This window comes from Drosophila eugracilis, unplaced genomic scaffold, assembly GCF_018153835.1.
Source record: "Drosophila eugracilis isolate 14026-0451.02 unplaced genomic scaffold, ASM1815383v1 contig_1197, whole genome shotgun sequence".
Classification (NCBI taxonomy): Eukaryota; Metazoa; Arthropoda; class Insecta; order Diptera; family Drosophilidae; genus Drosophila; species Drosophila eugracilis.
Window position 1 is genome coordinate 2,640,856 of NW_024571981.1, and position 26,852 is coordinate 2,667,707.

Genomic DNA, 26,852 nt, shown 5'->3' on the forward strand with positions numbered 1-26,852 from the left:
TATTTATTTATGTCGTTTTCCACATATATATTTTGATATATTATTTGTTGATACTTCCATCATGTTGAAACACACGAGAGTTGAATTACTTAATTAAATGTTAATGCCTTCGGGAAGAGGACATTCAATAAAAATGAATGCATGAACTCGCTGGCAAGCAAATCGAAAAATGTAAACCTTTTAAATTTTATTTTTGTTTTGTTTTTTCAGGTGCTTAAAAACTTTAATTGGGGTTGGGATTCAGATGGTAGACGCCTGATTGATTTATGTAGCTGGAAATTTTTAATTAATTACCAAAGCTTATTTTCACTCCAGCCCGTGTCAACTGGCCAGCAAAATGAGCGATGGACTCATCCCAAACCCTTTTGTGAATAATATATACTTGATATAATTTAAAATAAACATTTTGCACCGTTTCATTTCGCAACTTTTTTTCGTTTAATGTGTTAAAGTGGTGCGTATCAGTGCGGTCTTGTTACGTTTTATTAAATATATTAATAAGTCAATGCGTTGACAGGAAATGTTGTTTTGCTTCGGCGACATGATTGAAAGGGTCTCCGATTCATATATATTAAGTTGGGCGGGGCGGAAAACTTCTGTAGCTTTTACCACTGGCCCCACGACTCGTTTTGTCGAGTCTTGTTATATTTTATGGCAAACTTGTTTATTGTCAATATTGACAATGAAACAAGCTCACACACTGTGGGCGGGGCTGAGATATATAGTATAAGGAATATGGGACAAATACCCACTCACGCCCACCCACTCTTTTCGGCGTGATCCACATTATTACACCGCCCGAACATGAATTGTCCCTTGGCTTTTCCAGCCCACAGTTTTCCCAGCCAATCGTTGCACATTACAAGTGTAATAAAATGTGAGAGGATATTGTTGTACATACAGGCAAGGAAAAGGCAGAACACACACAAGCTCATATCAATCTGAATGGGTACAAATCCCTATCTTTACCGATATCCATCGCTATGACTTGCAATTGTTGTCGCTCCAGATGAGTTAACTTGAGTTGAGTCGAGTGCAGTGTCATGCCCAGACGATGATAGAAACACTTCTGTGGTCAAAATATGATGAGAGACCTTGTGACATCGACGTTTTCACTGATTTTCAATTAACTTATTGATAAGCTATTCAAAGTGAATGAATTACTCTGCAGGATAAGTAATTTAAAGGGCACGTAAAATGTCAGAAGGTTGAAGGTCAAGGGGATTGGATAAATATATTAACAGAGTTCCATTAAATATAGTAAACAGAGGTCGTTGAAGTTGTACAACCTCTAGCCTTCTTTAAGTTATAATCAACTAATTGGTCTTTTTTTGGTCTATAATATTAGGAAATAAGAAACTACCCAAGTATTTAAATCAGTATAAGTCGAACTCTATTTAAATTATTTAAAAATATAACCATTTATAAATAGATGTTTAACAGCCCAGAAGAATTAAACGTCTTAAAAGGCTTATGTTGAAGCAAACAACAAAGCTGACATCAAGATTGCCAATAAACATGAATTGCACAGCTGCCAGGATATTCGAACTCATGTATGTACCTTTATATAAATGTCTCCCTGTAACCATGGAAATGCACAATGACACACCGACAGGTGAGAGAATACGGAGTACTTTAAGCAGCCACTTGCAGCAAGTACTTTGCCACAATTTGCAGGAAAAGTTGCAACAAATGACAGTCAGCTTGCGAGGGCAAGTCAAAGGAGCAACGGATGGAGAAACCAAAGGACATTAATGAGACTGCATGGGTGAAGTTTTTGGTAGAGATTCTCCCCATAAGCACCATGTCCTCAATGCGAAATGAACTCCTTTGGTGCACGAGCTGGCCGGCATCCAAAAACAAAGAAAAATGCGCACGAAAAAGAGGTAAAATAAATACAGGAGAACGGAAAACAAATAGAAAAACTTTACTTTTATTTGGTTTTCCAGCGAATTTAGGTTACAAACATCCTAACTCCGTGCTCTTCTCTCATTAATTCTGCTTAAGAGTCGATCTGCAAATGGAACTGTGTTCCAAAAGCATTGGCGTAGCCAAAAAATTTACAACAGTCATTTCCCCAGATATAGGAATTTCATTCTAATGTTGTATATAGTATATCTTTTCTAAGGGAACTCTAATGAATTTTGTGTTCACATAGTAGGGAACGTTTTTAGGCATTTGTATTTGGATTTAATATGGTTAAACTAGTAAAAGCCTGTAATTATCTTACAGATAAATATATATTTAAAGGACTCTTATTAGCGATACTGGCGTAATTTTATTATTTAACGAGGCCTTACTGTAAGCAGCAGAAGGAGCATCCTAACATCTGAAGCATCAATAGCGGCAGCAGCAGTTTCAGCGAAAGTTTTGCTTTCGGGTAATTTCAGTAACTTTGTCATTTGGGCGCCTTGACACACTCACCAACACACTTAATATACGCCAACACAGACATATACATAGACACATACACGACCATGCAGAATGTCAACAGGGCACACAATAGCTGTTCCTGTATCCTTTGGTTCTTGCCTGAGTTGAAGTTCGGGTTTGAGTGGAATTAATATGCTCAGGCTGCGACCTTTGCCAAGTCAAAAATCAATTTCCCCATAACCCACACTTTAACAAAAATGTCTAATTAAAGTTAGTATCTTACAATTCAATACTGAATAATGGTTTAATAACACTTTCCTCAAAAAACTTAAAAATCCTAAAGCCAAGGTATGGCAAAGAAGATATAGAAAGAAAAAATATTATATAGTTTTTTCCGATCTAAATAACTACTTCTTTTCCTAGCAGTTGATATATAATACATTTTTTTCTGTGCACTAGCTTTGAGAAAAGTGACTTTCGCTCTTCTTTTTGCTGCTGCTGCTTTTTCTTCTGTCAACTTTTTCTGTGGGCGACAAAAGTTTCCTTTCATACTTCATTGGGGTTAAGTGATTAAATTTGCAAAGGACACAGAAATACCAAGAAATATTCTTCGTTGAAGTAACTAAAAGGGGGTGTGTATAGCAGAATGTGAAAAAGAATGAGCGGTAGAGTAAGTAGAATAAACTTTTGCACATATGACACGAAAATATATGCGGATCCACCGCCTCTTATGCGAACTCATCGCCCCTTGTTATAGGATGACACGCGAGCATAATTGCTAACAAGTCGAAACTTCTGACGGCAAATGGTCTCAGACAGCGTTTTTGGCGTCGTTAAGAAATACCTAAGATGAATATTTGATTTAAGAAAACTAGTCCTTCAGCATGCAATTGGATGTAAATCATGTTATTTATAAAGTAGTCAGTATTGAACAAAACACTTGTTAGCTTTCTTTATTATACTATTCAGTAAATTATATTTAAATTATACAAACTATACAAATTTTCGAATTCCTATTAAAAGTCTAAACCATTTAGACCACTGTGCCTGTTAATAGGCGACAAATCATGTTCGATTCCATTTTGCCTCAGGCGCTTCTCCAAAAAGTGTCCACAGTTCATCTGTTGCTGCAGCGGCCCCTGGCGGTGCTTGTTTAAGCTGTCATCGGTTTTGGGTATCCTGAATTTTCAGATGATGGGCGGGAGAGTTTGGGACCTTGGGGCAGGTCCCTGTATCCGTATCGTTACACTATTGCCGGACATCTTTAATCTTTGGCAAAAAGTTAGCCTCGTTAGGGAGTTGGCCTTTTTCTATGGGCGAGCCGCTTTTTTTTTGGATCCTCGGGGCCGATTCAGTCTTAATATCCGCTGCCAGCGCCATTGTTGTTGTTGCTGCCCGTCTTTGGTTTATTAGTAGTTTGTGCCAGGACACCAAGGAAGCTACGATGCCAGGATACCAGAATAACAGGGCAGTAGATGAAAGGAGCCGGCATCCGAAGCTGTTTGCCTATGTAAATGTCTGCACATGAGCCCGAACTGTGGACCATCCTCATCCGCATTTTCATCCTGCCAGGCAGGACAAACAATGGCAGTGCGTGTGTATGGTCCTGGCTCGACTTCTTCGTTTTCCCCACTGTGGCCAGTGCCCGAGGTAGCAATATTTGCTTTCTCCGCTCTCATCATTTGCATATAATGGCTCTGTAAAAGTTCATAAGGATCTGACCAGGATACGGCGGTCGGGGATGCGGGGCAATGCCTGCAATTCGATTGCGGAATTTAATAAAAACCCGTTGCAGGCTATGCATTCCCTGGGATTGAAAAATAGTACAGTGGAAGCTCGCCAAGAGCGAACAGAGCCAGTGGGGTTTCTATTTGCTTGATTTATCGGTGGGAGTTCCATGAAAAAATATTGTACCTTTTGCCTTTCTAAAAAATTTTTGCAGGGGGAATTTACTTTTAGGGTTAAAATTGATGCAGATACCATAAACATTTTTAAATTTCTAAAATAAATCTCCAAAATCAAAAGGCTAATAGGAATTATGAGAAACATCTTGAGGAATAATTAAAATTAAGAGAAATTTTACTTGGAAGTAAATAAGTTATTATATTATTAAAGACGAAATCGACAATGTAAAGCAAAGTATACGATCAGGCTACAGGCTTGTCCAAATAGGCTTGCGCAGTCTATATTATAAAAATATCACATAAGCAATTAACGATTTCGACTTATTGCATTGTTACTATAACCTAAAGCGATACAAGAAAAACTTCATCCAAGCTAACTGAGCTAAAACTGAAATGGTAAAGAGTTAAGCGTTGAAGGGCAACCAACATTTACTGAAGGAAAAATATTTTGACCGACTCAGATTCTGAACCAGCCAATGCTATCTGTTTGCGGACCCTCTGGGATGGGCAAATATTCGCGATTCTCGCTTGGCCTGACTTTAATGTGTCTGGGGGCCGCGGGGCGGCTTCTGCCTGGAGGGCGTGGCAGGCAGCGCAACAATTACTTCAGCCCTCCCCGGGGCAACATCAAAAACTGGGGTGGGGCTTGAAAAAAAAGCAGAGGGAAAAATTGTATGGAAAATGAAAAGAAAACAAGGCGAAATGATGATTAGGGGGAGGAGATTGGGCAACTGGACCCGGAACTGGGATTGGGATTCCGCAGGGCCTCGGTGCAAATGGAGGTTAAACTGGACCATGACTGTAGTCCCCATCTTCCCCCACTCCGTATATTCCCCAGCCCCTCGGCTGCATAAATATTAAATTGCTGAGACAATAAGATAAGAATACGGCCTGGACTTGATTAGGGCCCGGGAATAAAAGAAAAGGGGCGTGCCATTGTATATCCATAATTTTTGGGGAACGGTAGCTTTTAAATTTGTGTAAAATTTTCGGACGACCCCTGTTTTGTGAGATTTCTCAAAGGGATGAGCAATAGTAGCCCTAATTAGTTTTGGGTGGGATTCAGTTTATTTGGTTTAACTGGCCTTACCGACGAGTATTTTAATTTTGTTTAGACATCTAATTTGGGTTGGAACTTTTGTTTGAATCTATTTTCTATGTACCCCCAGATTTATCACTTACTTATCGCATATCCCAAGTTATCCTATCTTATATAACCAACTTTACCAGAAATCCTTTATTTTTTTGGGTATTCTGATGCTCCATCATCATTTTTATTCACATCCTCCTCCATGAATTTCAATAAACCTATCCCAACACATGAACAACCTATATATCCTTGCCTTTGTCCATATTTATCGATAAACCATGATTTACGCTCATTATTTGCTTTACCCACCCACATGCACACATAGACAAAGTAAGGACGAGTCTATTTGCAATTGTGTTGGTGCTAAGCAATTTTCTCACACATCAATGCCAACAGCCAGTGAATGAGTAGAAGCAACAGAATCAACAAGGAGTACAACAACTGAAACAGGCTGGCCGTCATTTGAGTAACGCCATTATATTCATTAGCAGCACACACTCACTATAGTGCACTGAAAAAAAAGCGACGAACACATTCATGAATGTCAAAATTTAGTATCTTTAAGGGAGAAATTACACGTGGCTTTAAAACATCAAAATCGGACCAGGCATACAAATCATTCATTTTAGGATTTTCGCTTGTTAACTAATAGTTACTTTCTCAGTGCAGAAAACGGCTCAGTAACCAAATTGTTGCTATTGTCATGCATTGCACATTCCACTTTCTATATCTGCCATTTTAGCTTCCCTCTCCTTTGAGCGATTATATTTATACACATGTGTGTGAGCTGGTTTTTCCTTCCTTTGGCTGTGTTTATTTTGGCGCTTTTCCCCAGAAAAGCCCCCGCCCCGAATTTTCCATCCATCCTCCTCAGTTGCTCAGTTGCCGAAGTTTGTTTGCGCTACTGTGTTTTCTTTTTGTTGCTGCTACTGTTGTGTTATTTTCGCTGACTGGCGTTAGTAATTTGCTCCTTATTGAGATGTTTGTTTATTTACCGAGCAATTTGTATTCATTGTGCGGCTGAAAGGGGGGTGGACTTTAGCGGCGGTCTAAGGGGGCTTGTATTCCTCAAGTTTACGATGTGCTTCTGTATTGGCCTTGGTAAGTTATAGTTTCCGCAACTCATTTGACCGCTTTGGTTGGCTAGAATTGATTTTTATGCCGCCATCAGCTGGTCAGCAGTCCTGCCGCGTTCCTTTTTGGCCAATTTAATTGTTTATTTTGGTGGTTATCTCTCAGCGCATAGGAAGAGATTTAGCTTAACCATTAGCCAGCGGAGTTAATTTATTTGCAATTAGTAGGATATTTCGTTTAGGGGTCAAAAAGGATGAGCAAATTGCGGTAGTGTGTTGCCTTTAAATACCTTTTTTACTCAGGAGGATGGCTTGATGAGGAAGCCTTAGTTGCTTAAAATAATTTTGCAAACTCAACTCATGATAACCATCTCATTTTCCTTTAAATTTTCCACCACCCCTCTCATTTTCATTTATATACAAATGAGCTTTGAGCCTTGAGGTAAGCTAAAAGTTTTTACTCGAAATTGTCCAACCAAAAATGGTTCCAACTCTATGTAATATGCAATTCATATAATACAACGCCCAAAACTTTTGCTGCACTTGAACTTTGGTCGGAGTGTGAGAGGAAGAGTGCTACAGGATGGCCGAAAGAGAGGGACTTAGAGGTGTAAAACGAGAGGGGCTGAGTTGCACACGTCGCCTCAGGGCTGAAGCTGAAACATTTTGCTAATGGAGCTTAAAATTTATGTAAGCTATTGTCGAGCTCTAGCCGGGCATCTCCCGATTCCACACACACTCCCCTTTCGCCCACTGCCCATGTCATGCATGCATAAGTGCAGTGGAGCAGTTAAAGGGTTGTGTACAGGGGGTCCACAAAAACATATTGCATACTTTTGTGCATGCAAGCTGAAAATTAAAAGCGCTTACGTTGGCACAAAAAACATGGGGAAAAGCCAAAGAACAGGATGAAACCGAATAACGACAAACGAGAAGCAAATGAAACGAATGCGTAGCCAATGCAAAAGCCCCCCTTTTCACCATCCCCCTCAACCCGCTGGCAGTAAATGAAGCTGTCTTGCAATGCGCTTTTCCACAACCAACCGCTATTTTCTTCATCAGGGAAACCGCAGTTTCTGCGAAAAAGGAGGGAAATTATATTTCGAGGTTATTAATGACGGGCCAAGTCAAACTAAAGGAAATCACAGTGAGGACTGGCTTAAATGTTCTTTAAAATGTTATCACATAATACAATCTTAATTTAAAGAAATTTTATATAAACCATTTCCTCTGCAAATGAGGAATAATATATTTTTAGAAACTATGTTAAATATGTTTAATTTAAAAAAAATATATCTAAATATTTTTAATCCTTTAAATTAACACCCAAATATAAAAGGTAAATGCTTAATTTAATTAATACCAGTTTCATAGCCTTTCTTTTAATGAAAATACTTCTGTGGTAGTAGGAATATAGCTGCTATAATGAGGGTATCTAAAAAACAAAAAAGAAGAAAGAGTCAGAAAGAGGGAAACAGTCTTATAACAGCTTTTGACTTTTGTCAGTATTTTTGCTGTTCTTCTTGTTTTTCTTATGACTTTTGGCACGAACTGCAGCTGTTGGACCTGATGATACTGATGCTGATGACGATGCTGACGATAATGTCGCCGATTTGCCACATGAATACAAATACAACAAAGGAGCCACGGAGACACTGAGCTCATCCCATTTTTCTATAGGGGCAGGAATAATTTAGTGCTTTGTTGGATAAATGTTTCAGTTAAAATTTAGCAATTCGTTGCAGATTCAAGTGAAAAAAAAAGAAGAAGGGAAAGGGTGGAGCCAAGAGGGCAGCAGCCCGGAACCAGTAAAATTGTTGAATTTTTCATTCCGCTTTTCCACTCACACACATATACAGTTAGAGATGGAATCACACACTCACACAGGCACATGGGAGCCTTGGTTATCCCGTCATCTCTCTTTTCGTTCTGGCTTCTTGTTGTAATTACTCTACGGATCTGGCTTAAGCCATTTGTTTGACTTGAAATTTATCTGGATATTTGCCTGATACTTCAATTCCTTCACTCACTTTTTTTGGGTTTACGCAAGTTGTATCTTATTTAATTTGGGAAAAAGAATTAAAAGGAAAGGCCAAAGAGACGAGAAACAATTATTAATCTATCGGAAGCGTCTAATCTGGCAGTTTCCGATCGATAAACACTGAAGCATAAAATTGTGATATCAATATCTAGAAGAAGGTAGAATATTTCTAGATACACTTTAATGTTATTCTAATCTTGTATCCAAAAACAACTTACGACTTTAAATTAATCCGTATCCCTTTATTAAATTTATTATTCTTAATAAAATCTTACTAGTTATCTACCGAAGTAACCAATTGGAATTCCATTTAGAGCAAACCAATCAGAATTGTTGAATCGACTAGATACGATTAAGATTCCTGTTGCTCAGTGTAAGTGGAGGGCATTTTGTGGTAACCTCAAGGCCCCCAGATAGCCATCAGGATTCGGAAAATAGGGTGGGGCCATCGAGGAAGTGCGTCTTGTCGCTGACTGCTTATTGAGGCTTAGATCCGATTTGCCAAAAGACAAGCCGCCCATGAAATTGTTTGTTTATTGAAAAATGATTGTAAGGGGAGTCGCAAGAGGAGACATAAGTCGGAGAAGGAGGTTTTACCAAAAGGAGGATTTGCAAAGGAGCTAAAGACAAGAAACCGAAACCAAAACAGAGAACAAAGGCAACAGTAGCAGGAGTCACAGCAACAACAAACAATCGATACAGTGAGCGGATTATATGGTCTTCTTGGGTTAATGTATGGACATATTCCAGAAATTAGTATAAGTTAATATTATTTTCTTATAGTGAAAGTATAAACATTTTTAGACTAAACTATTATTAATTTAAGCATAATGATATTGTATCAGTAAAAAAATATTTTTTTACGGTGCACGAAGATGGGTGGCTGGCAAGCGATGCGATTAAGCGATAACCCGACAGCGAACCTTAAGCCGCCAAATGGTCTGTGAATGTTGGAATGCTGCCCAAGTCCCCCGATTTCCGATCCCCCCTCGATTTATATCCCTCCGCCTGTTCTTGGCTCAGGGCTTTTGTCGGCTTTTGGGGCCCATTATCATTTTTGAAATCAATCTGTTTACATGGCATAAAACTTTATGCCTACAGATGTATATTTCACTGGCTCTCTCTTGGTTTCTGATTGTATTCTGATTGCTTTGTCGCTGTTTGAAAAATCGTTTGTTGATTTTTCCATTTGGGCCTTAGATTCTTGGGCTGTGTGTGTGTTGTATTTGTTTTTTTTTTTTTGCCCACTTTATCTTTCCCACTATAAATTTGTATTTTTTCTCAGTTGATGAGTGCTTTATGTGTGTGCGTGCTAGCTGAAGTATCTGTGCGAGTATTTGTGTGTTTTTGAGTCGAGTGTTTGTGGCACAAAAGGCGGCGACTGTTGCTGTTTGTGTGCATTGATTGAGTGCATTGAGTTGTTGAAGTTTGTTGCCAACAGTTTTCCCCCGACCATGCCCACAACCTGGCCACCGCCTCTCATAAACAACAGTTGGCCAAAAAAGTTTTCTGCCTTTTTGCGGTTTTGTGATATGGCCAACAAACAAAAGCACACAAAAATAAAAAAAAAAAAACAGAAATCGAGTAGAGTGGGAAAAAAATGTTGACAACAGATTGCATTGGGCCATGTTTAAATGGCTCAAATGGGTAGAAAAGGGGGTGTGCGATGGTAAAAGAGATGGAAAATAGGGCACAGAGAAGGAGAATTTCTGCCTGTTGAACATCTGGCTAAAAACTTTGACGAGGGCTGCTTAATACGTTTTGTCTATAGCAAAGCATATTTTTTACATAGTTTCAGATTAATTAATACACGGATAATAGGGAATTAGTTTAAATTAGTTAGGCGAAGTTAATAATATTTTATAAATAAAATGTTATGAATCAACATTCACACAAAAAACCTGTAGAAGTAGTAGTTTTGGTTCATATATATCCCTTAACAACCATTCTCGTCCTCTCCACTTAAAGCTCTCTTTGACTGTTGTATCAACAAATAAAAGAAGGCCTCTTGAAACGTTTGGAAATGTTTCCAAAAGAGGCAATTCATATTTTTAGTTTTTGCAGGCAGGCAGAGGGTTCAAAATGGTTTGTTAGAGTTAATTGAAGTTTTAGTTGAAACGTAGACCGAACTGTTAAAAAAATATGGCGACAAAAACACCAACTGCGATGGAAACACACACCCAATACCATAAAACACTAAGGTCACACCCATGGTAACGCCTCTTTTGCAGCCACTCCACCACAAATTGCATCAGAAGTTGAAAAGCCTTGGAAAAGAAATGCCTTTGAGGAGGAGACAGTGTCGCACATTAATGTAAATGCGTCGCCAAGAGTCTACGATTACCGCAACCCAACCCGAATCCCCTGACCACCCGATTCCTTTTGTCCGCCTGAAATGACACTTGCTCACCTCTTGACTAATTGTATTAGATAAATTGTGAAACCTTAATCATGTGGACGCCTCCGTCTTTACTTAGCTTCCAACCATTTCCCCCTCGATTCCTGTCATCAAGAAACTGCAGTGGGAGATATATATTTATATGCGGGTATACATAGGGGAAGGGAAAGAAAACCGACTGACTGACATTGCTCCCCTGAGGTGTTTTGGCTGAAAATTTGCCGTGTGCATTGAAAATTATATGTCTTCGGGGCTCATCCATCCAATTCCAGGGTGGCGTTTTCCTTTTTACTTATACTACCTCTGAAGCTCCTTTCTTTTGACCTTTAGCTGTGGGTGAATGGTTTTGAAAGGCAGTCTTGGGTATGCATTCCGTAGGTGTATGTTAATTAAAATAATTTATTGCCTAGAGATATTCGAATACTTTTTTACTATTTTGCTGACTTCAAAGGTATAAATTGTATCCAGATTTCAGTATAAAATAAAGAAATACTTGCTTTAAATTAATTATGCCGCGGTATATTCATTTTTATTACTATGTATTGGCTCAGTGCATATTTGCATCTACTAATCCATTTAAGGGGTATCAATGGATTCATTTTTTTTATAATTTATTTCCACTAGATCTCTTTGCTTTAAGCTTGTCTTGGTTTTATATTGCAGTCAGTCTTCCTTTGTCTTTGGTCCCATTTTCTACCTGAGTCCCACCTCCACCTTCTCCTCCTTTTCCTGAGCCCCCTTCTCCTCTTTCCACCCACACTGTGGCCTTTATTCAATTTCAAGTTTCACTTTACTGCTCTATCCTCCCCATTTCTCCGTTTCGCTTTGGTTTTGTTCTGGGTTTGTCTTTTCCTGTTTTATATTTAACTTCTCGGTTTACCTTTTTTCTTATTTAATTAATTTCACTGTCTGTTTCTGTATGTGTGGGGATGGGTGGAGAGTGGCTCAGTGAGGGCGTGAGTGTGTTGGACCTGGGCAAAAGCCCTATGGCCTATGCCCGGGAATTCTGGGCTGCGGGTCAAAAAATAAATTGTATTTAAGCTACCTTCATTTCTCATTGTCCTTTTTCTTTCGCTCTTTAAAGCTTGTATGTTTCATTGTTTGTAGTTATAATTTCCGTAATTATTCTCTCACATATGATAAAATTTTAATTATGAAATAATATTGTCATATAATCGTATGCAAATTTGTGTTTGGTTTTTTTTGTGCACAACTCCCTTCATTTATCATTAATCGACAGTAGTTTCGCTTGAGGGTATTCAATTTTATCTAATGTTACTGCAAAACTGCCATAAATTATGCAAATTTTTAATGAGCACTAGGAGAAGGATTACGCTCGGATGGAGGTGGCCTTTTCACTGCCAATTAGAGAGTGTCTCAAGGCTTTCGGCTGTCGCAGCTGTGTGGCAGTCAACATCCGCCCACCATTTTGGGGCCACAATCAAAACATAAAAGTCACTCATACGTCATGTAGGCCGCCCGCCTATCAAATGTGCGTTTGTACTGTGTGTGGGTGTGTTTTGTGAGCGTTTATGGCATTTGTGCACAGCAGGAGTCCCGCTGATATGCCACTCCCTTTTCACTAACATCCCTCCCACTTTCTACAAAGCAGTGGTCACAGGCGTAACGGAAATTGTTGCCTACTTTTGTGGGCTGCTCACTGTGGGAAAATATGTAAACGAAAAACGCATCAAATGTTGAATGCAAATGAAGGGCATAAGGAATGTTACACAATATAATTTATGGGTATTTGCCTTGCTCAAATATTCGCTCAACGTTTCTATTTTTGCTGCACCAATTTTTGTGAAATTTTCAGGGAAATAATTAGAGCTAAAAATAATTGTTTTTCTGTTTACCCTGGAAAGTTATTATTCAATTGTAGAATTTTAATTAACCCTTCATTATTTATGCACCTAAGTATTCCCAATTAATATGTTTGTTATTTAATAATCTTTAGCAGGAAAATATGTGGCATTTTATTTTAAAGTCAGAGTATCATAATCCCTTTAAAATGTCGAAAATGTAATTTTACATTAATGTTGGTTAGCAGTCTATCTATCATTAAAATAATGAATATATTGTTAGCCACAAAGCTAAAATCTCAAAAATTAATTTAAAAAAATACCGAACTCAGTTTGTTGCTATAATTGTTCTTTAATCTGAATGATTTAGCAGCTAATTAATTAACAGAAATCATATCTAGCAACATTAGATAGAAATTAGCTTTTATATTTTTCATATCCTTTGAAATAATTTGTGTAGCTTAAATATACATATATATTATTTATTTGTATTTTTGGCCCCAGCCCTAAGCAATTTCAATTATCCATTTGGGTTTTGTGGGTTTTTAATGCATAATTTACACTCCTCTCCCATGGTACCTGTCCCACATTACGATATTTTATTTATACGAGTATGCCAGCATTTTTTCTCCATTTTTTGTTTGTTTATTTGTGATAGCAGCACACGCAATTCTCCTTCCAGTTTTTTAACCCCTCTCGCCATTTGTTTGCCTTTGCCTTACAACGAAATATAATTTGCGCATTTCTCTTCCATTTCTCCTCCTTTTTTTTGTTGTTTCTGGAGGAGCGACAACTTCTTTCACTTCCGCTATGGGACGACACTTTTCCTTGGGAAAAGGAAAGGGGTACAGTGTGTGTTTTACTATGTAAATGTGTGAAATTGCTACGCGCCGTATGAAAATTCCCACATGAGGCGCCACACGAGACTTGGTTGGTAGTCCTCTCCGCTCGCTCTGTTTGCCTTTTGTTATTATTATTTCCCTTTGCCTTCAACCTTTTCACCTTCTATCGTAGGAGTTTCTGAGTGGAAAGCTTCTCTGCACTCAAAAAAATTGTATATTATTGTGTTTAACATCTAAATTTTCAAGAGAACTTAGAGTTATTAATCAAAAGCTTAATTTTTTGATAAATAACTTTTTCATCATCAACTATAAATCTCTGTGTAGCGTCGTTGGTTTTATTTCACTTTTTTTGGTCCTTCTTTGTCCTTTCGCTCTGCGTTCTCTTTTCTTTACTTTATGATTATTATTGTTGGCGCTGCCTTTGCACAGAAGTAAATATGAACGTCTCGCCTCGAGCTAAATATGTTGTAACTATAAAAATGCTCGTTGTTGTCTCGCTGCTGTTGCTGTTGTTTGTGTGTGAATTATTACTGAGGCAAACTTTTAGCAGTCACTGTGCCAAGGGGGTAAACATCGAAATGCGTTTAAGTCGACTGCACGTTTGGCCCGGGGCTTCTTAGATCTTAACTCCTTCTCGGACTTATACCAACCGTGGCGCTTTTCCGAATCCCTTCTTCGACTCCCTTCTTTAGTGCATTCTGCTGTTGGTTCACTTTGAAGCCGTTTCTTCCCTAGTTAATACTCCTTCCGCCGATACTGCTAGCCCTGACAGAAGTCTAAGCGGTTTAGGTTGCAACTGTGGCATTCAAATGAAAGCTGACAACTCGCGACGAGTCAAAGTTCAACAGACTTGGGACGGGATGGGCGGTGAGTAGTGTGGTGGGCGTGGCACATTTGCTTGCTCTTACATTACAGCAAAGCAAACAAAAGATGAGGAGGACGAACAACAGACACTGCAAATCCCTCAGGAAAGTCGCACTCAGAGCTGGGAGGCAGCCACGCCCACTTGATATCCTAAAAACAGGGGCGACAGTGTCTCAAATACTTTTCTAACAATTCTCCCAATGTGTGTGAGGGTGTGTGGCATAACATCAGCTCATCAAGTGTCTAAAAGAGAGCATAGTGAAGTGGCACGGAAAAAAAGAAAATATAAAGGAAACGAACTGGGAGCTCAAAGCGCTGCAGGGCGGCATGAAAATGTTCGAGTGTGTAAAATGTAGAAATTGCATAATATTTTTTCACACACACACACACTCACTCGTAAAAACAAACGGAAGGATAGACAAGGATCTGGCTGCCTTATTGTCGCCAGACGCTTATCGTGTTAAGAAAAGTAATCCCATTGAGGCTTATTTTAGGCACATTGACTATGAGATACCTTCGAAAGGCTTAAAAGTTATAAAACAATATGATAACGCCTATATCATTTTTGTAAAAAAATAATATATATTGTTAAATAAATTACATTACAAAAAAATTATTTAAATGCAATATATTTAGATTTTTAAATGAAAAAGATTTTAGAAGTTTTATGACAAGTATAGGAATCATTTAGTGTTTTCTGAACACATAATCTAGCTTAAACTTAAAATACTGTTTTGATAAAAAAAATTGTTTTTATTGTTTATTTTTAAGAATTTGTTTTCAATTATAGAAATTTAATGCAACTCATATACCTCACTTCGCTTTAAGTGACAATGGATGACTGAGGACAAAATAACTTGCCAGTTCCAAGAACCGCTGCGAGCTGTGCGACATAATCAGATGACACAGACAAAAGAGCGGGGAAAGGGTAAAGGAGGGTCTGGGAAAGCGTTGGTAAGGAGGAGGAAAATTGGGGGGCAGCTGAAGCTCAAGAGCGAAATTGCAGTAAAAAAGGCAACTCAAGTGCGCAGCCCTTAAATGAGGAAAGTTTAATGCTTTCATAAGCACAACAAATCCTAAAACAAGCCCCTCTAACCCGCGTCAAAGCCCTCAGTTCCACCACACCTCTGGGCAATGCTTCCAGCTACCATTTCTTTTTTTTTAGGAGAACAGACCAAGTGAAAAATAGACGAACGCTGCGTGGCGCCTTTTTCCAGGCATATCTTGGCGTTTTATGAGCCAGCTCTATCCTTTTCCCTCCATCTCTTTCTCACACTCACCCTCTCACTTTCACCATTATTTTCTTCATTTTTTTTTTGCTGCGGCTGCTGCAGGTATAAAAATCAAGAGTTTGTTGTCTTTGGCTGCGGGGCAATAATTTTTCCTCCATTTTTGCATTTCTTGCCTCCTCGAAGACCATTCTCTCCATCGTTACTCCCCCCTAGACCCATCTTCATCCTTTTGCAATGAAAGTGCACAAGTTTTGCGCTTAATGGGTCATTTGTCTTTTTTTATAGGGTTTAAGGATGGGGTTTCGGAGTCGGTGAGGTAATGGTAATAGAATAAGGGCCTTGGGTAGGTGGCTTCCTAGAAGAGCACACTGTTTCTGGTCCTTTGCACATGAGCCAATTATTCATTATGACCTTGTGGAATATATCGGCAGTCATTGCATACTTTCTGGCTTACTATATATTATTATGGTAAAATATTATTATATATTTTCTGCATAAATATTCTTTCAAATGAGAAGAATTGGAAAAAATATCAAAAACACCACTAATTTCTATATAATGCATCAGACATTTTAGAACGATTAGGTCATGGGTTCAACTTAAATTTATTTCTATGCTGTTTTAATTTTTGCATTCATCAATACAGGCATTAGCAAGATAATCCTTTTCTCGTTGCCACGGTTATATATTTCATTCATTTTAATTTTGGGGATATTCAGAGAGGAGAATATGCATGCCACAGCTTTTTAAGCCAAATCAATTAGAATCCAGACCTCGTCAACCTAGCCACAAACAATTTGGCCGGGCTTAATGACCAAAAAGGCGTGGCATGAGCGGTGGGTGCATTAGAGTCATGCCACCCACTCGACCACAATTAAACGCACGCAAATTGTGGGGCACACACATAAAACAAAAAAATGCTGAGCAGAAATTATGGTCTCAAGTAAAAATTAAAGGCGAGCTTAACGAGCTCTCCTACCATTTTTTTTTTTGCGTTCACTTTTTCTGGCCAAGCTGGAAAATTGATGCAGCTGACAGCACAAGAAGAAGAGGCAGACGAAGAGCACCATTAAAATGCAGGAGAAGGAAAAGTCGGCGGAAGGAAAAGCGGGAAAGACCGAAGTGGATATTAAAAGTACACGCAGCAAAGAGCAAACGAAATAATCATAATTTCTGCTAATAAATTTTATATATTGCCGGCTTGTGCTTGCTTTTCTCCTCGAACAACTGACCAACGTCAAGTAGGGATACACTTATATAAATACATATATATCTATATATATCCACAAACTGCTGAATCGGCTGAAATGCTACCGCTTATGTGGCCATAAAACTTGAAGAGTTTCCTTCTTTTTCCCCCGTCATGTGTGTATGTTGAGTCTAAGCTGGGAAGAATGCGAACTGAAAAGCAAAAATAAAATTTTAAACATTTTCCTTTGGTCTCTCTGGCACAAAATTAACTGCCATGGAGGAACAACTTGGCTGGGAAACAACAAAATGGAACGAAAAAGCGTTCAAATGGGCATCACAAGGGAAAAATGATCGAGAGAATAGGTCACAAAATACGAACAAAATAAAAAACAGAAAATTCTAAAAAAAAATGTTAAACGGTTGGAGAAAATGTTTAAGAAAGGTTCTATAAAACAATAATAAAAAATGTCCTGTTTTTTTTTAAATTTGATTTTTTAATTTACGATTTAATTTACTACTACTTAGTGATGAGCAAACGTTGTTTATAAACTGGCCAAGCATAAACTTCCCCTATCTGTCGCTGTTCCTGTGCTGGTATTTGTTTATGCTGATGTATTTGTGTTTGTACACGTCGGTGTGTGATTTGCCTTGCTGCACGCCAAAATGCAAAATGTTACGTTTCATAAATTCCGTTGCTTTAATTACAAAATTTGACTTTGCTGCTCTGCTGTTGCACAGATCTCCCATCACCATCTCGTGACGGACTCCTAAAACAGCGGGGAATTCCACGCACACAGAGGCACCAAAAAGTGGGAAAGCGGGTGGATTTCAGACTACTCGGCACTTGGCTGGGCATTCACTCTAACGGCATGTAATTAGTGTGGCTCTATTAAAAGGCACCGCCTGTGCAGCAGCAGCAGAAAAGGAGGAGAATATACTACGTTTTTGCTTCGTTTCATGGAAATTAGTGTTTTAATGTATGCTAAATGTGGCCATTATCCTGTCATATCCCTCGCTAGAAACTCTCAACAACAATTGGCTAGCAGTTCCAATGACATTAGGGATTCAAATCCCAGCAACATTATAAATCCACCCGATGAGCCTCCAATTATCCTTGACTTAGACCGCATTAATCCCAGCTTACTCATTATAAATAATTTTCAATTAGCAGGTACTTCTCTCTCTCTATCTTGAAGGCAATTGTCTGGTAATTGCTTTAGTTGGGCGTGGCATTTTCTAATTAACCCCGGTATTGTAGGGTGAGCTAATTGTCTATTGATTAGGCCACAAAAGTCGAGAGTCACCACTTCTTGCGGTAGTAGGCCACAACTCTATGTGGTAATCGACTAACACGCCAAGACTTAAAGCCTTTTAGCTTTTTGCTATAATAATATGATTAAAGCTTTAAAATAATATTCTTTTAATATACTTTCGTTCCCTTTTTTCTTTAAAACAAATTTGATAATATGAACTCAATGATTATGCAAATCTGTTTATATGAGCATGTGTTTTTTCCTTTTCTTTTTTTTGAATTGCTTAATCCCCTGAAAATCTCAATAGAATTCCCGCTGAATGTCAATGCACATTGCAAATTCAGTGAATTCCGAATTATCTCACAGTCTGATGCTCTATGAAAATGTCACAAAAGAATTTTTTCTTATTTTATGCCAACGTATGACAAGTTGCAAGCGAGCAACAAGCTGCAACAATTGGAGAAGGAATCTGGAGAGGAGTCCTCCAAGGATCGTACAGGAGGGGAATTGTTTTCTCAATGGTTACCATGGAGCCGGTTGGAAACTGGGGACAAACTGTCTGAGCTTGGAAGATGCCCAACTAGCGATAAGCCAGAAAAATCAAGAGAAAAAGCAGGAAAAGCGTGCAGCGGCGTGGCGGTTGTGCTAAATGAAATATTTATGGAAATGGCAAAGGGAGGAGCGAATGAGGAATGTGTGTGTCCACAGCCAAATCGAGATATCCACTGCAGTGTGCACAGTCTCCCTATTTATGGGCAATGCCATGCCACACAGATGCTGCCACAACAAAATAGCGAGCAACAATTTTATTTATGAGCCAAAAGTGCCAAACGGAATTATGGACACTTGGCAGAACGCTTCTGAGACGAGGCAATTGGCCAATAGCTGTCAATATTTAAATGTAAGCATGGCGGAGGAATGGACTTTTGAGGAGAACTACACTTAAAAGAAAATACTGAAAAACTGTAGAGAGATTTACTTGACTAAACTGCATTTTGATTGATAATTATTTATAATTAATGATTTGTTCTGTTGCCTATAGGTATTTTTGTAATCAAAAAGCAATGAAGCTCCTTAAGGAAAGTTCAAATAAATGTAGCCATTTTTTTTATTTTAAGTTTGCTTCTACGAAAATCTTTCTTATAATCATATTTGAGAAACATTTTTGCTCAGTGGCCTAAAATGCAATTCCGACCCTGACTCTGGCTCTGATTTTTGACTTGGTCTCCGGCTTCCCAGTTCTCCGTTCTCAATTCTCCGCCTTTCATGCTCCGTTTGACTGCCTCGCTGTCTGTTGCAGATAAGATACACACACACACTCTCGAATTTGGGGGCATCAACTGCGTTCCCTAAGTAGCAAAAACTTTAGCTCGGATCATTTCCAGCTACTTCATTCATTACGGGTAAAATACATATTTTTTGCGCTGTCTTTTGTCAGTTGAAGAATATTAAGGAAAGGGAAAAAGAGGGAGGCAGTCAATTTTTCTTTTCATTTTTTTGTGAAATCAATTTTAATTGATTTATGGCTTAGAGTGTTTTTTTCGACTCGGGTCAGAGTCAAGTGCTTGGCACCAAAACGGAGACTGCAACTGTGGTTCCTTGATTGACAGGCTTCTCTGTGGGGTCTCGCGGTCACTTGCCCCACTCACGCACTTCCTGAAGCCCCTTTCCCCCATAAGATAAACCGCTGTCTAAACCCCCCTTTCGTCTACCCGTGACAGCTGGTTTCTACCGGAGATTAGTGACGCATAAAGTTGCATCTTAATTGCACTCGGGCACTACGGGTGTTGATACTTGACCTAGCAACGCAGTGAGGGATATGATATAGAGAGTGCCAGAGATATCGCTGGGAGTCTTAAGTGCTCATCGCTTGGTATCTCTTCAAGTTCAAAAGTGTAAAGAATCCATTATGATAAGGAATTCGAGAGTTGAGTTTTTTCTTGTGCTGCGTTCTGTTCGATTTTGAATCAATCAAATAAGTTATTTGTTAAGTGAATTAAGCTTATAATAGTGAAGTTCTGATGTATTCAGATATAGCGATTATGGGATTGAATATTCTATCTATAAACGACTCTTTAGCATAAGCAAAACGTAAATTTCCCCTGACCTATTCCCTTTATTTTTCCAGTGACATAACTTCACACTCCGGACTGGGACATTCCGGACCAAGAAGTGAAGATTTAATCCCAGGACGAAATGCCAGAGATGGTAAATCCCTTAAAATTCCTTGTACTTAGTTAGCAAATCTCTCCAATTGGCCTTCGTTTTAGCCAGCTCTTTTTTTCCGGCATTGTATTTTTCCTTAACCCATGACTGCCAGTCAGTTCCATAAGTTGCTATTGTCGAGGTGGAAGAAGCGAAGAAAACAAAAAACAGATAGAAATAAAGAAAGGAATGAAGAGAAGAAGAGTCCGACATTTCGTCGCATGTTAACTTTGTTGACAACACAAATTAACACTCATAAAAGTTTTTCTCAGCCTGCAAGCCAACATAAACAACAAAGAACAACGAGAATTTATGTGAATACTTTTTGTTCAGAACTACTACAAAAAAGGGGTGAAAAAAGGGGGAAGAGTGGAAAAGGCGTTGTAGCTCTTGCACTTTCCTACATTGCAATTTCGTCTAATTGACGCATTTCGTGGCCTGACAAGCATCCACAAGATACTTTCACACACACACTGGCACGCAACTTGATTTGGGAAATGTCGGAAAAACTAGGCGAAAGGGGGAAAAAACGGAGGGGAAAATGTAAGGGGAGTGAGCGAGATGGAGGCTGGTTAGCGGTCATGCTGGCAACTGTAATTGAAAATGTCTTACGCTTGTCGAACCGCAAGACAGAATACGCATACAAACACAGCCGCACACACACATTGACACAAAAGCGGATCGGATAAACACGGATACAAAGCACACACAGATACACTCAGACAAATACAGATGCACGTACTTCCCTCAGCCATTTGGGGCTTTATTCGTGAGCCGAAACAAGAATGGGTTGAGGACTCAAGGATGGAAGCACTGTGTACCCTAGACTTCTAAGATAAATGTGGATAATACACCAAAATGATGTGGGAAACATATTCAAAAAGACTCCACTAATACGGCAAACATTCCTAATAAATGAAATATTTCCAATTCCAACATTTTCCAGCTGACACTCTGACATTCTGTCTTAAAAAGTTTCTAATGAGGTGAATTGCTTAAGTTCCTCAAAAACTCCTTTGAAATAATTAAGACGGCTTAGAAAACTTCCAAAAGAAAACTTAATACAAATAAAAATAAGTCAATTGATGTCCAAACTTCTCTTAAAGTATACGAAACCGTCTTCAAGGGTAGCAAGTAATCTCCAAAAAAAAAGCCACTAGCGCACCGACGAAGAAGTAAAATCGCTGGGAAAGGCGAAAATGAGCGTAAAGCTTCGAAATGACAGGTCAGAGGCGGAGGAGAACGGGGAAGCCCCTCTGCATGCCACTAGCAGGGCTGCCAACTTGTTTATCTGGCAAATGCACATAGCTCCCGGAAAACCGAAACCGAAAAAGAAGTAGAAATTCGGGAACCCCCATGATGATGACCCGAACACGGACTCCGTCGCTTCGTAATTGCCCCATGGTAAGAGACAATCCCAGGACAGAATCAGAAGCGGATACCCGGGAGCAGCTTTGGCAACTTCATTTGCACCGATCCTAAGCCACCTCCCTGAACGCCTCTTTTCCGACTCCCCCCGCAGCCAGTCACGTCATTTTGATGCCTGCAACAGTTTCTTCCTTGGTTTTTCTGCCAGTTTGGGGATGCAGCTGGCTTCAGAGATGAGGTCAACTAGTTGACACTTTTTGCGCCTTCGCCTTGTGGCGTGTTTTGTGGCAATTTCCTGAATTAGACGAGGAGCATCCAGCGGTCTACCAGAGGGCCAGGGAATCCAGGCCATCTTGACAGACTGGAGACCGTGCAAATATGCGGAACAGTCAAGCCAAGACACCAAATTGATTTCTATCTTAATAAAGTTGAATCGAATAAAAAAAACTACCAAGAATGAAGCAAATTAAAGAGGCGTCAAAGGCGAAACATACAAAAGTGGATGGAAATAGTCCATCGGATGAAAAATTCTTCTGCGAATTAACTTAATGGCTCCACCTCCGATTCTATTTTATTATTCCATGGTGGCTAATTCTTAGAAGAAAATCTAATCATGAATCAACACAAATTCTTCAATATTATTGTTACCCTACAGTCAATCATAGTTGTGGGTGTATAAGTTCTTTAAATTATACAGGTCAAAATATAAACTGAATTAAGTAAGTAGAAGAATTTTTGTTCTGGATGAAACTCAACGTTTTGAAAATGTTTAGTACAGCACTTAATCGAAAAACAATCAAGGGTATCCTAAGGTCTAAAATCTATAAAAAAAAGTTCTCTAAGTTTCTTCCATTGAATTTCATAATTTATTATTAATTGGTTTTGGGTTCTGACCCACAATAGCAATTCATGGGGGAGTTACATGGCCAACGAAACCAGTTCAATGAACATTTCAATTAACAGGAACAATTGGACCGAGGGAAGCCAGGGAGAACAAGAGGAACATATTGATCAAATCACAATCAAAAGCAAATAAAAATCGAAATTGCACATAAAATTTGATGCAATTTTATGGCCCAAAATGAAAGTCCCAGAGGAAATAGAAAACGGGGAAAAGGAAAGAGGAATCCCAGAGATTGGAATTATTGTTGCGTGTGAAAATGAAACAATGAAATGACCGCAAAAGGGACAGGGGATAGTATGGGATTCAGAATAGAATTGACATTTACGCTAAATTCGAATTGGGAAAAAGGGGTTGGGAAACAGGGTTTGGGTACAGGGAAACAGAGTTGTGGGCGTCCAAAACAAACACTGCATTATAGTTTGTAATCGTTTTTCGATTTAATAGCCAAAGTCCTGAGCTCCCAATGGGAACTGGGAATTGCAGAAAGCAGACAGCAGACAGGAATATAGACCAACGGGGTTGCCAACTTCATTTCCAGGGCGGCTTGCCGTGGGGGTGGCAAATAGTGGCTGTAAATAGAAATGTCCGTTGCATGAGACAGCCGAAAAACATTATGGTCGATAAATGCCTTTTGTTTGAAACCGAAAATACCCTTACCAATTAAAAAAGGAGCAATTTTTTTTATATTTACATAGAATATACTGTAAAAATATATTTCACCTTATTTAAAGTCGTTCTGTAAATTAATTTTGTTTACTAGTAAATCAATTCATATTTCAAGGATCATTTTTAATAAATATCTGTTTAAAAAAATTTCATAAAGTCCTCGAAATTTAGGACCAAGTTACACATTTTCTTTTTATCTTCAGTTTGCAAAGGGTATTTTCCCCCTACCAAAACGGTGCGTTCAGTTGACATCCTTTGGGCCAGAAAAGCTCTTTGGGGGATTCCCGTTTTGGGCCTTAAATGAGTTTGCGTGCCTCTGTGTATGCTTCTGTGGGTGGTATTGGCAAGAGGTTGTGTGTCCGGGTATTTTGGGGGTCTAACAAGGTCCACACGCTAATGTATTTCACGCTTGGCTGGACATCATTCAAAGTGGATAAAGGAGGGTTACTAGACGTAGGGAAGGGGGAGTGGCTGACCGGTCAAATAAAGAGAGCAATTAAAGCGTATTGACCATGAGGAATTTATAATTGAAATACAAAAGCGAAAGCCAAATAAGTCACAGCCCAAATCTGGATGAAAGGTCACCAATTAAGGGAAATCGGAGGAAAGGAGGGGAATTTGATCTGCCTCCGGATTTCCCCGCCCTTCTTTCATTCACCCACGGTGTCATCTTCGTCATCAGGGTCACGTGTTTGCTTTATTTAGCCCGACATCGTATATGTTTCGGTTATGGTCATTTCACCCACCCTCTGCTTACTGGACAACCCCTGACCTGTGACCCCTGACCCCTCACCAGATCTCTTAATGCCCTTGGAACAGATGTTTTCAATTCGAATTCGATTCTTTTGTTCTTTCTGTCTAGTGTCGCATCAGCAGATGTGGGAGGCAGAGTTGCAATCGGATGAGCAAATAACTTTTCCCAAAGGTTATTTTCCTAACTTTTTTTCAAACTCTTATTTAAATACTATTTATAAGTTTCCTACTAACTACCTTAGCGAAAGTATTCTATTCCAAAGAGAAAATCCACACCAATTTGCAAATTGTGTAAATTAATATTTAGTTATTCCCAAACATATATTAATAAATAAGCATTCTGTTCATTAATTTAGTACATCTGTGATTTTAACAATTTGGTCCTTGCTCCATCAGTTATCAACTTCCTCGAACGAGACATTTGGTTACCTACCTTTGCAACAATTTCATAAATTTACCTAATTAAACTTGTGCCGTTATACCAAACAAAGGCAAGCCAATATTAGAGAATATCTGAATGTTGAATTGCTCAATTCAGAATCAAACCATCACTGTTTTCAAACGCTGCAGCTGTTTGACTTCTCCAAACTGAGCACAAGACACCTGGAGATGTTGTCCAGGTAGCAGGCCGTCAATTTCTGGCCATATCCCGCTGAGGAAGAGCTAAACAGACAAACAGTCAGACTGACTGGGGCCACGTGCTGATAAATTTATTAAGGATTAATGAGCACGACATGGGAACAGGTTCGATGCAAGACATATATTGAAGAACAGCTGACTTCTGTCAAGCATATGCTGTGCACCCAAATTGTGTAATGCCCAACTAAATTGTTATTTTATGTGGCATCATCATAATAAGCGCATTACCACACAGGCAAAGGGAATATGGCCCGTGCGTTTAAGGATATATATTAGCAGAAGGACGCTCACACGTCACAAAATTCCCAGAGCAGTCATATGGAAAACTACGCACGTCCAACTTGGCAAAGGGCGAAAGGAAAAGGATGTAGACGAAGGATTCTCACAGGTCTCAGTTGTAGCTGTCATTGAGACGATGCCTCGGGGACATTGAACCCTCCTCATTCTCACCAATTCCTAGCAATTCCCATTTTTGGATTCAGTGTTGCCATGGATATGCAATAAAAAGTAGATAAATTGGTATACATAGTAGTAGTTGTAAATAATTCCCTAATTCCTAGTTATAATTATTACCATAAATAAATATTTTCTTATGAAATTCTTCTAAATATGTTCTTAAAAGTGTACTTTACCCCTAGTTGGCTAGAAAATATCTAAACTAACAGCTCTATTAAAGCAACTACATCGGGAAGCGTGCCGAGAGTTCCCAGTCTCAAAGGTGCAGACGTGTGGCTCAACCGAAAATATAGATACTTGGATATATTTCAAAGCTAAGACGAACTTCGACCCTTCGCTAGTCGAGCATCAAAAATTATAAACATTTTTTAAAACACTTGCCGGGGAATTTATAGCCCCAGCTACGTGCTGCGGTCACGCATCAATTTTCTGGTAGCTACATCATCCTCCGAAGACAGTTCGCTTTTAATAAACTCTCCTTGTGTCAGTTTCAATGAAGCCGGTCAAAAGTTCGCCCTTTGTGTCAAGTTTGAGGGGTCGCATTTTATGGAATAAATACATATATGACCAGTTAAACGTGCTTTGAAAGAGGGCACTGTAAAATATATAGGTAGTGGTTCTGTTTAAATATTGTGACTTTAATACGAGTCGTTTTCATTTTGTATACATTGAATATATCAAGCAATTTCAGAAATATTTCAACATTATTTTACCTTTACCAACACCAATTTATCTTTATTCTTCCCCTTTATTCGAATTACTTAAAAGCGGGTCAACAGAACTCTACACGGATTACACATCATTACACGGAATCGATGGCTCAGAATGGATCACGGGACGGACTCAGGTTTATTTACATTAAAACATCATCAACATGTTTATATCAACATCAAACTCATTTTACGCATCACCAAACTTTACGTAATCCTTTGATCCTATGAGGCGCCCGCAAAGAAAAAAAGGTCGCAAAATAAAATCAGAACCAATCCGAAGCCAAAGGCTCATGTGGTGACCAAGGATGAGGGCGGACCTGGATGGCTGAAAAAGGGTTTTATGTGTCCCGACGACCTCCGGTTGTTGTCACAAATCCGAAATAAATCAGTTAACTTCCCAAGTCGAGGGCTTGTTAATTTGAAATTTATACGAAAAACAATTTAAGCATTTCAACCGAAAATGTTGGCCCGAAATTGGATATGAGCCCCAATCCGTCGCCCTTTCCTTTGTCCTATTCGATGGGTCTTTGTGTGTGACCTTGAGTGGTGTGTAAAGTGTTGGGATAGGTCTAGCTCTGATTGGAATCTCTTTCGCACTTGAGATCTTTGATTAAAATGGGTTTAAATTTGTTGCCTTATTGTGGTTGATTTTTTCTTGTTTTCAGGAAGAAATTTGAAGATTAAGGATTAACTTTGATTTATATTAGCACCTTATTCAAATTATGGAATATATATTGAACTTGCTATTACTTCAAATTTGACAATCGTATAGTTCGAATATTAAAATACTTGGAAAAACTTTTTAACTAAGAATTTTTTGATTTATTTGAGACCATAGTTTGGCATCGATATGAGAAAAACTTCTTGACGATTAAGGGAAAATATTTTACCCTTACACCACACAAACAACTGGGAAATTCTCGGAAAAATGTCAAACTTTTGCTTAACCATTTATCTACGGCATTGCACTTTGAGGAGAATTTTGTATTTTGCCAACTGCCACACATTTCCCTAATGAACCGACCCCAAACCCATGGCTGCAAATATTTATCTACGAGATACCAGACGCACATACTCACTGGTAC

General features: G+C 38.9%; 1 protein-coding gene across 2 annotated transcripts in view; it reads right to left on the minus strand.

Annotated features, from left to right (window-relative positions):
• Positions 1 to 26,852, minus strand: part of LOC108118467 — a 75,818-nt gene that overhangs the window by 11,722 nt on the left and 37,244 nt on the right. The gene's annotated exons all lie outside the window — the stretch shown is intronic.